Here is a 13,575-nt window from a genome sequence, read left to right as displayed (position 1 = left end):
GTGCTGCTCAAAATAACGTTTCGAAGTGCTGCTACTTGTGCCCGACGACCAGGAGCTCCGAATCTTCATTTCTTTGTCGTTGGTATAATTATTTATTGTCGTTTATTGTACTTCAACTTGCAATTCTTATCGAGCTTATAGTTGTTGCCCACCGGAAGCGATCAAGGATCACGGGCCTTCGAGTAGGAGTCGCCTTAGGCTCCGAACGAAGTAAATCCTCCGTGTTCTTCTGTCTGTGTTTGTTTTTTCTATTTCCGCTGCATTTACTCGTACGTTTTAAATCGAGCGATTCCGATAATTCAAACAATTTAGCCACGAGCGCTATTCACCCCCCCCCTCTAGCGCGGTCTCGATCCAACAATTGGTATCAGAGCGGGGTTATTTTGAATTAGTGCAACCACCATTCAAAATATTTTTTCGTGGTATTTTGTTTCGGAGTCAATTAGAAATTAGCTAATTAGCTAAAATTCTAATTCTTTTCTAATCAGTGTTGCTCAAAGTTGGTAAATACCACTTGAGCTCGTTATTTTTTTCCTGCTTCCTCCCGCACTACTAATCCAAGACTCAGTCTTGGAATAGATCTTTTTGTTTTTGTTTTTCTTAGATCTAAAATGACTCAACAAGAAGGATATAGCACTATTCGTCCCCCACTATTTTCCGGAGAAGACTTCGGATATTGGAAGGGGCGAATGGAGATATATCTGAAGATCCAGTTCGACACCTGGATGATAGTCAAGACAGGACTACAACTACCAACTGATACAGACGGTAAGCCTACATCCTGTGAGAACTGGGAGCCAGCCTTTATCAAAAAGGTGGAAGCCGACGCCAAAGTTACCTGCACCATTCAGTGCGGTCTTACCAAAGAAGAGCTCAACAGAGTCGGCCCGTTCTCTTCCGCAAAAGAACTCTGGGAGAAGCTGATCGAACTCCACGAGGGCACCATCGACACAAAAGTAAGTAAAAGGGATTTATTATTTAATAAATTATATAATTTAAGAATGCAGGAAGGAGAGACGGCGAGCCAGCTTCATGCGCGCATCCAGGACATTCTCAACTCTCTTCATGCGATTGGATAGAGAGTCGAAAATCGGGACGTCATAAGGTATGCGTTAAATTCGTTTCCAAGGAGTAGATTGTGGGCATCAATGGTAGATGCCTACAAGGTCTCCAAGGATTTATCTTCCTTAAAGTTAGACGAGTTATTTTCTGAATTTGAACTTCATGAACAAACTAATGCACAGCCATCCGAGAAGGGTATTGCTTTAGTTGCAGGTACGAGTCGAACAAGGGGAATCAAGAGTACGGTGAAAAATTAAATCAGAATCAGAAGATGAACCCGACTCAGAAGATTCAGAAGATGAACTGACCAATGAACTCGTGAATCTTGTGAAGAAGCTCTACAAGAAGAAGAAGGGCTTCAACAAGAAAGATCTAAAGAAGGTAGTTCAATCCAAGGAGGCCCAACCAAACTCAAAGGTAAAGTTCGAAGTCACTTGTTACGGGTGCAACCAGAAGGGGCATATCAAATCCAACTGTCCCAACCAAAAGGAGGCCAAAAAGCAAAGAAGAAAGAAGGCCCTGAAGACAACCTGGGACGAATCTTCTTCAGAGGATGACGACGATGAACTTGATCAAACAAGTCTACTCGCACTGATGGCCCGGGACCAGATCATCGAGAGCGAGAGCGAGTCAGAAGCCGAGTCCGAGCAAAGCCACGGATCCGCATCCGTTTCAGAAGGGCCAGACTCCACTGTAAGTATTCCAAGGCTTAATAATTTAGTTAATTACTTACTTCGCAAACTAGCTAAGTCAAACCTTAGGATTAAATCACTTCTAAAGGAAGTAGCTGTCCTTAAAGAAGTGACAAACACTAATTCCTTACCTGATCAGGTTCAAACTGGAAATTCAACTCAAGTTCAAAAACTTGAGGAAGAAAATGCTAGTTTGAAAAATCAGGTAAAAGATTTAAAAAAATACTTTAGAACGGTTTTCTCTGGGATCCAAGAATTTGGACCTAATTCTTGGGACACAAAGAGTCGTCTACAACAAAACTGGGCTGGGATATAAAAGTAAAAAAGAAATATAGATCTTATTTATCCTTAATAAACAAACAAAGTAGTAAATCAGTTCAAGCATAGGTCCCCAAGTCCAAATTGATCAATCAAGTTGGACTTGGCCAATACTGGGTTCCGAAGGATCAAATATACTACCTCGATAGACCATATCGAGGCTATGATCCAGGGGGAGTTAAAAGAAAAACGATCTTAAAAGTTTAAAATTCAAAATTCAAATTAAATTATAAATTCAAAATTCAAAATTCAAAATCAAATTAAAAATTTGAAATTAAATTATAAATTCTAAATTCTAAATCAAATTAAAATTCAAAATTAAATTATAAATTCAAAATTCTAAATTCAAAATAAAATTAAAATTCGAAATTAAATTATAAATTCAAAATTTAAAATTCAAAATCAAATTCAAAATTCAAAATTAAATTAAAATTCTAAATTCTAAATTCAAAATCAAATTAAAAATTCTAAATTAAATTATAAATTCAAAATTTAAAATCAAATTAAAATTCGAAATTAAATTCAAAATTTAAAAATCAAAATCAAAGATAGATGGAGGATCCAGACTAGCCGGCACCCCCAACTAAACTACCCGATAGGGTAACTGAACCTAATCTACCCGAAATGGGTAAAATAAGAGTAGATTACCCAGCAGGGTAATTAAGGTTAAATTAAAAAGGGCTAGGTTTAACTTGACCCACAGTACTGGTAAAGTTTTTGGATGATAGTACGTTAGGGAAGCTTGGGCATCGCATGTCTAGGAAGATATGGCTTCGACCTGGTGCATTTGGCCAAGTGGAACTGACCGAAGCTACCCTTAAATGGATCCTAACTAGTTAGACCAAGGATTAGTATTAAGTTCAATGGGTAGCACTATTTGGAAAACCTCGAAAGCATGGTTACTTTAATGAGCTCCTTGTGACTCACCATAGCCCAGAAGTTTATCTAAAGAATGCTTACTTGTTGAACCCAAAGCTAAACCTGAATCTAACACAAAGTTAAACCAGATCCTTAAATTCAGCAATTCATCTCACAACAATTATAGGATTCCCTGATTGACAATTTAAATCGGGTGAGATGACTAAGAAATTAAAATTAAAATTGACTCGAACTTAAGTTAGTCAAAATTATTTTAAAAACTTTAATTTCAAAATTATTTTGAAAAACTTAAATTTCAAAATTATTTTAAAATATTTAAATTTCAAAACTATTTTAAAAAACTTAAATTTGAAAATTATTTCAAAAAAAAAACTTAAATTTCAAAATTATTTTTAAAAAAAACTTAAATTTCAAAATTATTTTAAAAACTTTAAATTTCAAAATTATTTTAAAAACTTAAATTTCAAAATTATTTTAAAAACTTAAATTTCAAAATTATTTTAAAAACTTAAATTTCAAAATTATTTTAAAAACTTTAATTTCAAAATTATTTTTAAAACTTAAATTTCAAAATTATTTTAAAAACTTTAAATTTCAAAATTATTTTAAAAACATAAATTTCAAAATTATTTTAAAAACTTTAATTTCAAAATTATTTTAAAAACATAAATTTCAAAATTATTTTAAAAACTTTAAATTTCAAAATTATTTTAAAAACTTAAATTTCAAATTTATTTTAAAAACTTAAATTTCAAAATTATTTTAAAAACTTTAATTTCAAAATTATTTTAAAAACTTAAATTTCAAAATTATTTTAAAAACTTAAATTTCAAAATTATTTTAAAAACTTAAATTTCAAAATTATTTTAAAAACTTAAATTTCAAAATTATTTTAAAAACTTTAATTTTAAAATTATTTTAAAAACTTTAATTTAAAAATTATTTTTAAAACTTAAATTTCAAAATTATTTTAAAATCTTAAATTTCAAAATTATTTTGAAAACTTTAAATTTCAAAATTATTTTAAAAACTTAAATTTCAAAATTATTTTAAAAACTTTAAATTTCAAAATTATTTTAAAAACTTAAATTTCAAAATTATTTTTAAACTCAATTTCAAAAATATTTCAAAATCTTTCAAAATTATTTTAAACTCAATTTCAAAATCTTTCAAAATTATTTTAAACTCAATTTCAAAAATATTTGAAAATTATTTTAAACTCAATTTCAAAAATATTTCGAAAATAATTTATTAAACTTAATTTCAAAATCCTTCAAAATTATTTTAAACTCAATTTCAAAAATATTTCAAAAATATTTTAAACTTAATTTCAAAATCTTTCAAAATTATTTTAAACTCAATTTCAAAAATATATGAAAATTATTTTAAACTCAATTTCTAAAATATTTCGAAATTATTTTAAACTTAATTTCAAAAATATTTCAAAATTATTTTAAACTCAATTTCAAAAATATTTCAAAATTATTTTAAACTCAATTTCAAAATCTTTCAAAACTATTTTAAACTCAATTTAAAAAATATTTCAAAATTATTTTAAAAAAACTTAATTTCAAAATTATTTGAAAAATCTTTTAAAAATTATTTTAAAAATATTTTAAAACTTCATTTCAAAATTATTTGAAATTCAAAACTTATGTTTTATATCAAATGCAAAGACAACTGCATCTCAAGTTCACATGCCTGTTAATCTAGAATGAGTGAGATGGAAAGATAGGAAAATATTTTTTTTACCTCTCATGCTTGGACTCCTGAACTCAAAGAATTTATTAAGAAATTAATTAAGGGGGAGTGATTTTGAGTTGGTTTTAAAATTAGTTTTTCTTTAAAATAAAATTTTGACTTGACCTCAAAATTAAAAACTATTTTTACTTATCTTCAAAAATTTAGGGCTCTGATACCTGATCAACACCAATTAGATAATTTGATTGTTATTTAAACTTGACTCATGCTTGGACTTAAGGACCAACTGAATAAATAACCTAAATTAAAATTTTAGCTACTCCCTCTCTTCAACCTAAAAATTAACAAGTTCCTTTTAAAAAATAAGTATTATTTTATTCAAAATTAAGCTAAGTCCCTTTTTCACTTAAGCTATATTTTCAAAATTCAATGTTTGCAAAAGACTTAGCTAAGTGATTCATAGAGCAAAGTGGGAGAGAGAAAAGTTATATAGACTATTTTTCTCTTTTCCTAGGTTTCTTTTTGATTTATGTCAAAGGGGGAGAGAGAAAAGTTAAGTAAAGAGTAAACTTAAACATAATCAAAGGTAAAGCATAAACTTTTTTTATGCTCATGTTTAAGTTTCTGTACTTACTGTCTTATTTTTTACTTAACTTTGAACTGTATTGCCATAATCAAAAAGGGGGAGATTGTTGATGCAGGAAACATCCGACGATCGAACCTATGTTTTGATTATGTCAAAGGATTAAAAGTTAAGGTGTTTTGGTTTCTAATATGTTGAACAAGTTTGTAGGAAAGTCCTAAGTGGTACTTAGGTATAAGTCCTAGCTGCGGTTAGGCAAATGAAAAACCCTAGGGGGTGGTAACCCTAGGTCCTAGGGGGTGGTAACCCTAGGTAGAGGAAAACCCTAGGGGGTGGTAACCCTAGGTCATAGGGGTGGTAACCCTTTGCGGAAAGTCTTGGCAGGTTGATGGCTTCAGGCAAAAGTCCTAGGGGGTGGTAACCCTAGGTGGAAAGTCCTGGTGTCGCGAACCAGGTGAAAGACTAGACTAGCCAGGAAGCGGATGTCCAGCAGAAAGTCCGGAAGTGTCGAGTGCTGAGTAAAAGTCCAGTCGATCTGGAGGATCGACTGGCAACAGGTAAATCTCCTGAGTGGAGTAGGTGAGGACGCGTTCCCCGTAGAGGGAACAGTAGGTGTCGGGTCGACCTAGGGTTTTTGGTCAGAAATCCGAAGTCAGACCCGGACAGTCCGGAGATTGTCATAACAATTCTTATCATATTCATTCTGTTATTTATGCTAACTTTTTGTTGTCGGATATTGTTTGGGACTAACACATCTTGCAGGTACAAAGAAATGGGGTTTTTCCTCGGATGAACAGTATCCGAGGCGCTTCCATGGAGCTTGGAGGCGCCTCGGGTGCAAAAGCTGACCTGGCTACGAAAGTTCATTGAATGCGCCTTCATGGGAGTATAAGGCGCCTTGGAAGGCGCCTTGAGTAGGCTATAAGGCGCCTTAAAGGGATGAAGTTCAACCAGATCAGATTTGATCCACGCGGAAGACTCGGCAGCATGGAGGCGCCTTGAACACCCTTTATAAGGGGGTTTCGACCATCACTTCAGAATATCAAGTTTCAAGTGATTCCAGTGCTACGTGCTGCTCAAAACAACGTTTCGAGGTGCTGCTACTTGTGCCCGACGACCAGGAGCTTCGGATCTTCATTTCTTTGTCGTTGGTATAATTATTTATTGTCGTTTATTGAACTTCAACTTGTAATTCTTATCGAGCTTATAGTTTTTGCCCACCGGAAGCGATCAAGGATTGCGGGCCTTCGAGTAGGAGTCGCCTTAGGCTCCGAATGAAGTAAATCCTCCGTGTTCTTCTGTTTGTGTTTGACTTTTCTATTTCCGCTGCATTTACTCGTACGTTTTAAATCGAACGATTCCGATAATTCAAACAATTTAGCCACGAGCGCTATTCACCCCCCCTCTAGCACGGACTCGATCCAACATCTTCTTCTTAAGATCTTCCAGGTACATTTTGCAATTCCTCTTCCACTGTCCGGTCTGACCGTAGTGGAAGTAGGTAGCATCCTTGGCAACCCCTCCTTTGGGTTTCAGTGCCTTGCCTTTGCCCTTGGCTTGGGACTTTCCCTTACCTTTGGGTTTGCCCTTGCCCTTGTGTTTCTGAACCATCAGAATAGAGTTGGGCTTAACCTTCTTAAGGTTGAGCTCAGCAGTTCTTAACATGCTAAGCAGCTCGGGTAGTGACTTGTCAATTTCGTTCATGTTGTAATTTAGAACAAATTGACTATAGCTATCTGGCAAGGATTGCAAGATCAGGTCAGTGGCAAGCTCTTGGCCAAGTGGGAATCCCAACCTCTGTAGGTTTTCTATGTACCCAATCATCTTGAGTACATATGGGCCTACGGGAGTCCCGTCTTGCATCTTGCACTGAAACTGTGCCTTAGAGATCTCGAATCTCTCGTGCCTCGCTTGTCCTTGATATATTTGACGAAGATGTTCAACCATATCATAAGCACCCATCAACTCATGTTGCTTCGGAAGCTCAGAGTTCATGGTCGCGAGCATTAGACATGACACATCTAATGCGTCATCTTGATGCTTCTTGTAAGCATCTCAGTCAGCTCGTGTGGTAGTGGTAGGAGGTGCCTCAGGAATGGGCTGCTCCAGGACGTACAGTTTTCGTTCCTGTGTGAGAACGATTCTTAGGTTCCTGTACCAGTGTAGGAAGTTTGCTCCATTGAGCTTCTCCTTATCAAGGACAGAACGCAGGGAGAAGGAGTTCGTGTTTGACGACATGGTAATCTACAAAAGAAAAATGCAGAAAATAAATATCATATTCTATTAATCATTTAATTAGGCTTTTAACTAAATGATGCTCCCACTGAATTATAGAACTTTTGTAGAATCGAGTCATGGATGTGGTCAAACCACACCTACTAGATTCTAACCAACTATAATTCGTGTGGGATAAGATCCACATCATACTTCGCCTTGAGTTAGCTTTGGCTAAATCGCCTAAGACTTAATATGATCGGTAGGTAACTAATTACCAATTACATCTCTATGCAACTCTTGTTTATAGGATCAAGATCCACATGTATATTAAAACTTGAGTTAGCTTTGGCTAAATCACCCAAGAGTTAATATAAATGTGATTTTGACCTATCTACCAACCATTGGAAAAATGCCTATAGTTAAACTCGATCCAATTGAGTTAACTAGTTACTCAATCTAATTGAGTTGTACTCACCCATGCGTTGATAGGCGGGACCAAGATTGTCCCTCCGCACCCTACCAAGATAATATGCGTTGCTCTGCTTTGGAAGATTCAATAACAACATGTGATCGAGGTAGTGATGGGTATCACGACATGGTAGGCATTTCGAGTTGACGTGATTGAGATATAATCTAATCGACGATGTGTATCAAGTACGCGATTTAGATCGAATCTAATCGTTAAGGCACTAATTAATTACTAATCTAGCATGCATCACATACACACACACAAGCAATTAATTAAATTTTGTGATTAGTCATGGCCCTACTATGATCTTCTCAAGCCAATGAGATGATCGGTTGGTCAACCTATGGTCAATAGCTTCTCCAAGCTCCTCCCTTTGACCGCCATGTGTTACTCGCACCCTCCTCGTAACTCCTCAAGTGGACCTTCCACCGTCTCATTTTGTACATTACAAAAAGGTGAAACTCAAGTTACATTCGAGTCTAAAACTATTTTACAATAGGAATATAAATAGAAGGGCACGACGCGCAGGTCGTGAATCAAGTACAACACGCACAAACACACAAAATGCCGCGCATACCATATTATGAATTACAACACATATTTCCAATCAAATTGGGTTCTTTGGGCCATGACCATCAAAAAATGATACATAATTCTAAATTATGTGATTTCCATAAATTTCTGTAATTTTTCTAATATTTTTACGATTTTATAAGTCGCTACTTCCCGGCGGTCCCGATTAGCGATTTTCGGGCGCAATCGCGGAACAAAGCTCCTTGCGGGGTTAGGGGCAGCACCCCTACTTGTGATATAACCATTGTGAGTGTTCCAAAGCGATCTTACAGTGCCTTAATCCGCTGTCCCAAATCATTTTGGGCGAGACTTTGCCGATTCGGAAGGTATTTCTCGGTAGTCGAAGCCTACAAGTGTTCAAACACTTGTTGCTTCGCTTCTACGAGAAAAATACCCATAAAATACATAAAAATCAAAAATTTACAGAAAGTTACAGAATTGATATTTTTCATAAAAATACAAAAGAAACTTGTACATGTTTTGCACGTGGCTCTGATACCACTGTTGGGTTTTTCGGGTCATAAAAATCGCTTTTTGCATTGCAGAAACCCCGAATCCCATGCCACCAGATCCGTGCGAAGTTATAAAACAAAATTTTTCAACATGTACGAGTTTCTCTAACCTAGATCTACACTAGATCTTCAAAGAAAAAGAGATTACCCTTGATGTGAAGCCCTTCACAAATCCCGCTCGTCCAAGGTTCGTCGGATCTCTAGGTTGTCAAGTGTACAACCCTCTATGTGTATCCACACGAACCAATCGATGGAGAGAACCTCTAAAGATGTGCTAGAAACCTTAGAGGATCATCAATGGTGGAGGAGAGGGAGAGAAGAAAGGTAGAGAGGAAGAAGAAGGAGGTTACCAAAACCAAATGAAACTCACACTTGTGAATTCACTGGCCGACCACCTTTTTGAGGCTTATAAACCTCCATGGGATTTCAAGAGTCACAACTCTTGATCTCCCTAATGAGGTGGCACATACATGTGCTAGCCTTGATGATGTGGCACGTCATCATTAGTCCAATTAATGCCAACTCACAAATGAGGTGTCAATGGTCAAGTCAAACTTGACCTTTCATCTTCCTCTCAAATCAAGTCAAACTTGACCACTTCTCTCCCATGGTTGATCAAATCTAACCATTGGTTCAAGTCAATTTTAATTTAATGAATCTTTATTCATTGAATTAAATTGGCTCAATGAGTCTAAGTCCAAATTAGACTCATTTAACACATTAACCAAATTGAGTCCAACTCAATTAGTTTACTTTTGATTACTCTTAATCCAATTTGGTTCATCACATGAACCTAATCCTCTTGGTTCATCATATGAACCTAATCTCCATCTAATTGCCCTTTGTGTGTGACCCTATAGGTTCTTGTAACATTGGCAATGCTCCTAAACCCATTTAGAAGCATAAGTAATGAGCGGTATTTAGCAACACATCATTACTACCCAAGTTACAAGAATATTGAGATCCAACATCACCTTGTGACTACTAATTGTGACTCTTCACAATATGTGACAATGTCCTTCTATCCTTGACATCTAGATTGATCAATATGAGGCATAGACCGTGTCATCCTCTAATCAATCTAAATCTTGAATCCCAAGTAGACTCACTCAATCAAATGAGCTCAACATCTCATATTGACTCATTTGGGCATGGCCATGCACTTAGTGGTCTCACTCTATCAAGAATAATGATGTCACTCCCGACATATAGGAAGAATAGATCCCATCTACATCACTCACATCCCTCCGCATAATTTGTTACATATCCAGTAATCGCCTTTATAGTCCACCCAGTTACGGGTGACGTTTGACGAAGCCAAAGTATGTAACTCCTTATGTAGGGAACCATGGTGACTTCAGGTCCAAGGACTAATAGTCATACTAATAGCCACATGAGAAAGTATATGACACTAATATAACGATCCATGATACTTTCTCATGGTGAGTCATTCAGTATACATTCTCCAATGCATACCCATGTGTCAACTTGATATCTCCATATCTATGACTTGTGAGATCAAGTCATCGAGTTGACCTAAATGCTAGTCTCATCGCATTAACATTGTCCCTGAATGTTAATACTTGACTAGGAATGATTAAGAGTCGTGTTTCCTATATCATCTCAATATCGATTCAACCAATCGATTGATATAGGTAAGAACCTTTTACCCAAGGACACTATTATACTTAGTTATTTGACACCAATACAAGTAAGTATAATAATCATAAACAAATTCCTTTATATACATAAGAAATATGATACAATGAGTGCATACAACAATCATCAAATGATTAGCTCTAAGGCTCTAACTAACATTAATATACAAGGATAATATTAATACGTTGAGACTAGCATGTAGGTCAATAGATGATTTAATCTCACAAGTCATGGATATGAGATATCAAGTTGACACATGGATATATATTATAGAATATGCACTAAATTAACCTTCCATGAGATATTTCATTGATTGTTATATAAGTGTCATAAATATTCTCATGTAACTATTGGTATGATTAGTCCGTAGTCCTAAAATCACTATGTTCCCTATATAAGGAGTTGTGTACTTTGGTATCACAAATGTTACATGTAATAAGGTGGACTACAAAGTTGATCACTGGGTATGCAATAAGTTATGCGGAGGGATGTGAGTGATGTAGATAGAATCTATCCCTTCCATATGACGGAAGCAATATCTGTGAGCTCTTGATTAGTAGGACACAAGAATGCATGGTCATGCTCAAATGAGTCAATATGAGATATTGAGTTTATTTGTTTGAGTGTGTCTACTTAGAGATGAAGAAATACAAAGATTGATAGGAGGATGACATGGTATATGCCTCATTGATTAATCTAGATATCAAGGATAAAAAGATTAAATAACACAAGAAAATAGACATGGAAAGGTTAAGTCATATCTCGACATTCTCATCACTTGGGTAGGAAAGATGCATTGCTAAATGCCACTTATTGTTTATATATCTAAATTAATTTTAGATACAATGCCAACATTACAAGATCCTATTGGGTCACACATAATGAATAGTTTGATTTGGATATAGGTTTAATTTAGTTTGACTAAATTATAATGGGCCTTAAGATTGTTGGGTTAATCATTGAGTTAGACTCAGTGGGTTGGATTGAGCGGAATTTGAGTTAGACTCATTGTGATAGACTCAATTGAATCCATTCATTGAAGAAGGAAGATCAAAAGTCAATGATGGTTAATTGGATTAATCATGCATTAATAAGAGGAAGGTCAAAGGGTAAAAACCCTTGGTATTCATTGGATGAATATAAAAGGAATTTTGTTAATGTATTTTAGATGTGAAACTTGTCATCTTCTTCTTCCTCTTCTCTTCTTGATCTTGGCTGAAACCTCCCCTTGTGGTTGTTAGCACAACCTAGGTTGGTTTTCTTCCCCGAATCCATGTTCATGCGACGGACGAAATGTGTTTGTGTAGATACCGTAGAGGCACGAACACTTGATCATGCTTAGATCTGTATCCAAAGAAATGTTACTGCTAGGATTGTGAATGTCATGCAACATAGATATAACTCCCTTTAACAAACTTAGTGTTGGAACCTCAAGGTTGTTTTGGTGTGATCAACAAATTAAGTTAGGTCTTGTCGGTTTTTAACCTTGTATCTAAGTGTGCAGAAGCTTAGGAGCATAAGTAGTCGAGCAGAAGACACAGCCAGCGAGAAGGATGGCACGCGGTACGTCCGAGGGACGAGGAGCTGCGGAAGAGTACACCGGCGGACGAGAAGGAAGCGTGTGGTGGTTCCGAGGGACGAGAAGCTGGAGCGGAAGACTGCTCGGGGAGAAAGAGACGCAGCTAACAAGAAGGCTAGCACGGGGTGCGACTGAGGGACCAAGACTGTGGATGAGTACGCTGGCAGACAGAAGGAAGCACGCAACGATTCTGAGGAACGAGAAGTCAGAGCGAAAGCCTGCTTGAGAAGACCGAAAGATGGGTTTGGGTGAGCCCTATTCCGGATGGCAGAGATCACCCAAGCAAGCGGAGCCAGAGTGGAAGACCTGGACTGAGGCGAGCAGACCCCCGGAGCATAGGGCCCGGACCGAAAGAGTCAACTCCTGTTGACTTTGGGCTTTCGGGCGCTCGGAACAGTCCAGGGCGCCTGGAACCCTTCCGAGCGCCCTGACCGAAATTATATCGGGATCTCGATTAAACTGAGATCCGTGCACAGGGGATAAAATTTTATCCCCCAGGGCGCCCGGAACGCTTCGTGGTACCCCGACCAAGGCTATAAATACAGCCTTGGTCCAGAAGCTTTCAATCAACACAAGCAACTCATTTCCAACATTTGTACGCTTTATTTCTAGATTAGCTTCTCTGTTGTACACTTCATTGTTGTAAGATGCTTCTCCACCTGAAGGAGATATTTAGTGCTGCACTTTCCTTTGATTAACAACCTCCTCGGTTGTAACCAAGTAAAAATCCTCTTGCCTCTTCTTTCTGTTCTGTTTAGTTAATTTATTTTATGCAAGTGTTAGTTTAAGAAAAGTCGAGAAGGGGTTTCATTTTATTATTTTACAGGCTATTCAACCCCCCCCCCCTTTCTAGCCGGCCGTCGCGATCCAACTAGTGGTATCAGAGCCAAGGTACTTCAGGAGGACTAACTTCCAAACGAAGCAACAAAATAATGGCCGAACCAAGCATCTACCTAGCGAAGTTCGAAGGTTAATTCGCTAGCTGGAAAAAGCGAATGCAGGTATTTTTTTAAGACTGATTTCAATTTATTATTAATTATGGGATTCAGTTTTATAACACCAGAAGGCAAAGAAAAGTACCAATGGATGAAAAAGGATTAGGCCGACTACGTGGCAAACGGCAAGGTAGAATTCCATCTGCTAAGTGTTCTCCCGCCACAAGAAGTCAACAAGATCGGCAGCTACGACTCCGTGAAGGAACTTTGGGAAAAGTTCCTTGAGCTGCATGAAGGAACGTCTGAAGCCAAGCTCACAAAATGAGATTTACTCCGCAACCAGCTCACCAGCCTGCGACTTGGGGAAGATGAGATAGTTGTGCATCTACACTCAAG

This window comes from Zingiber officinale, chromosome 10B (assembly GCF_018446385.1).
Source record: "Zingiber officinale cultivar Zhangliang chromosome 10B, Zo_v1.1, whole genome shotgun sequence".
Lineage (NCBI taxonomy): Eukaryota > Viridiplantae > Streptophyta > Magnoliopsida > Zingiberales > Zingiberaceae > Zingiber > Zingiber officinale.
Note: the sequence above shows the minus strand (reverse complement) of the source record.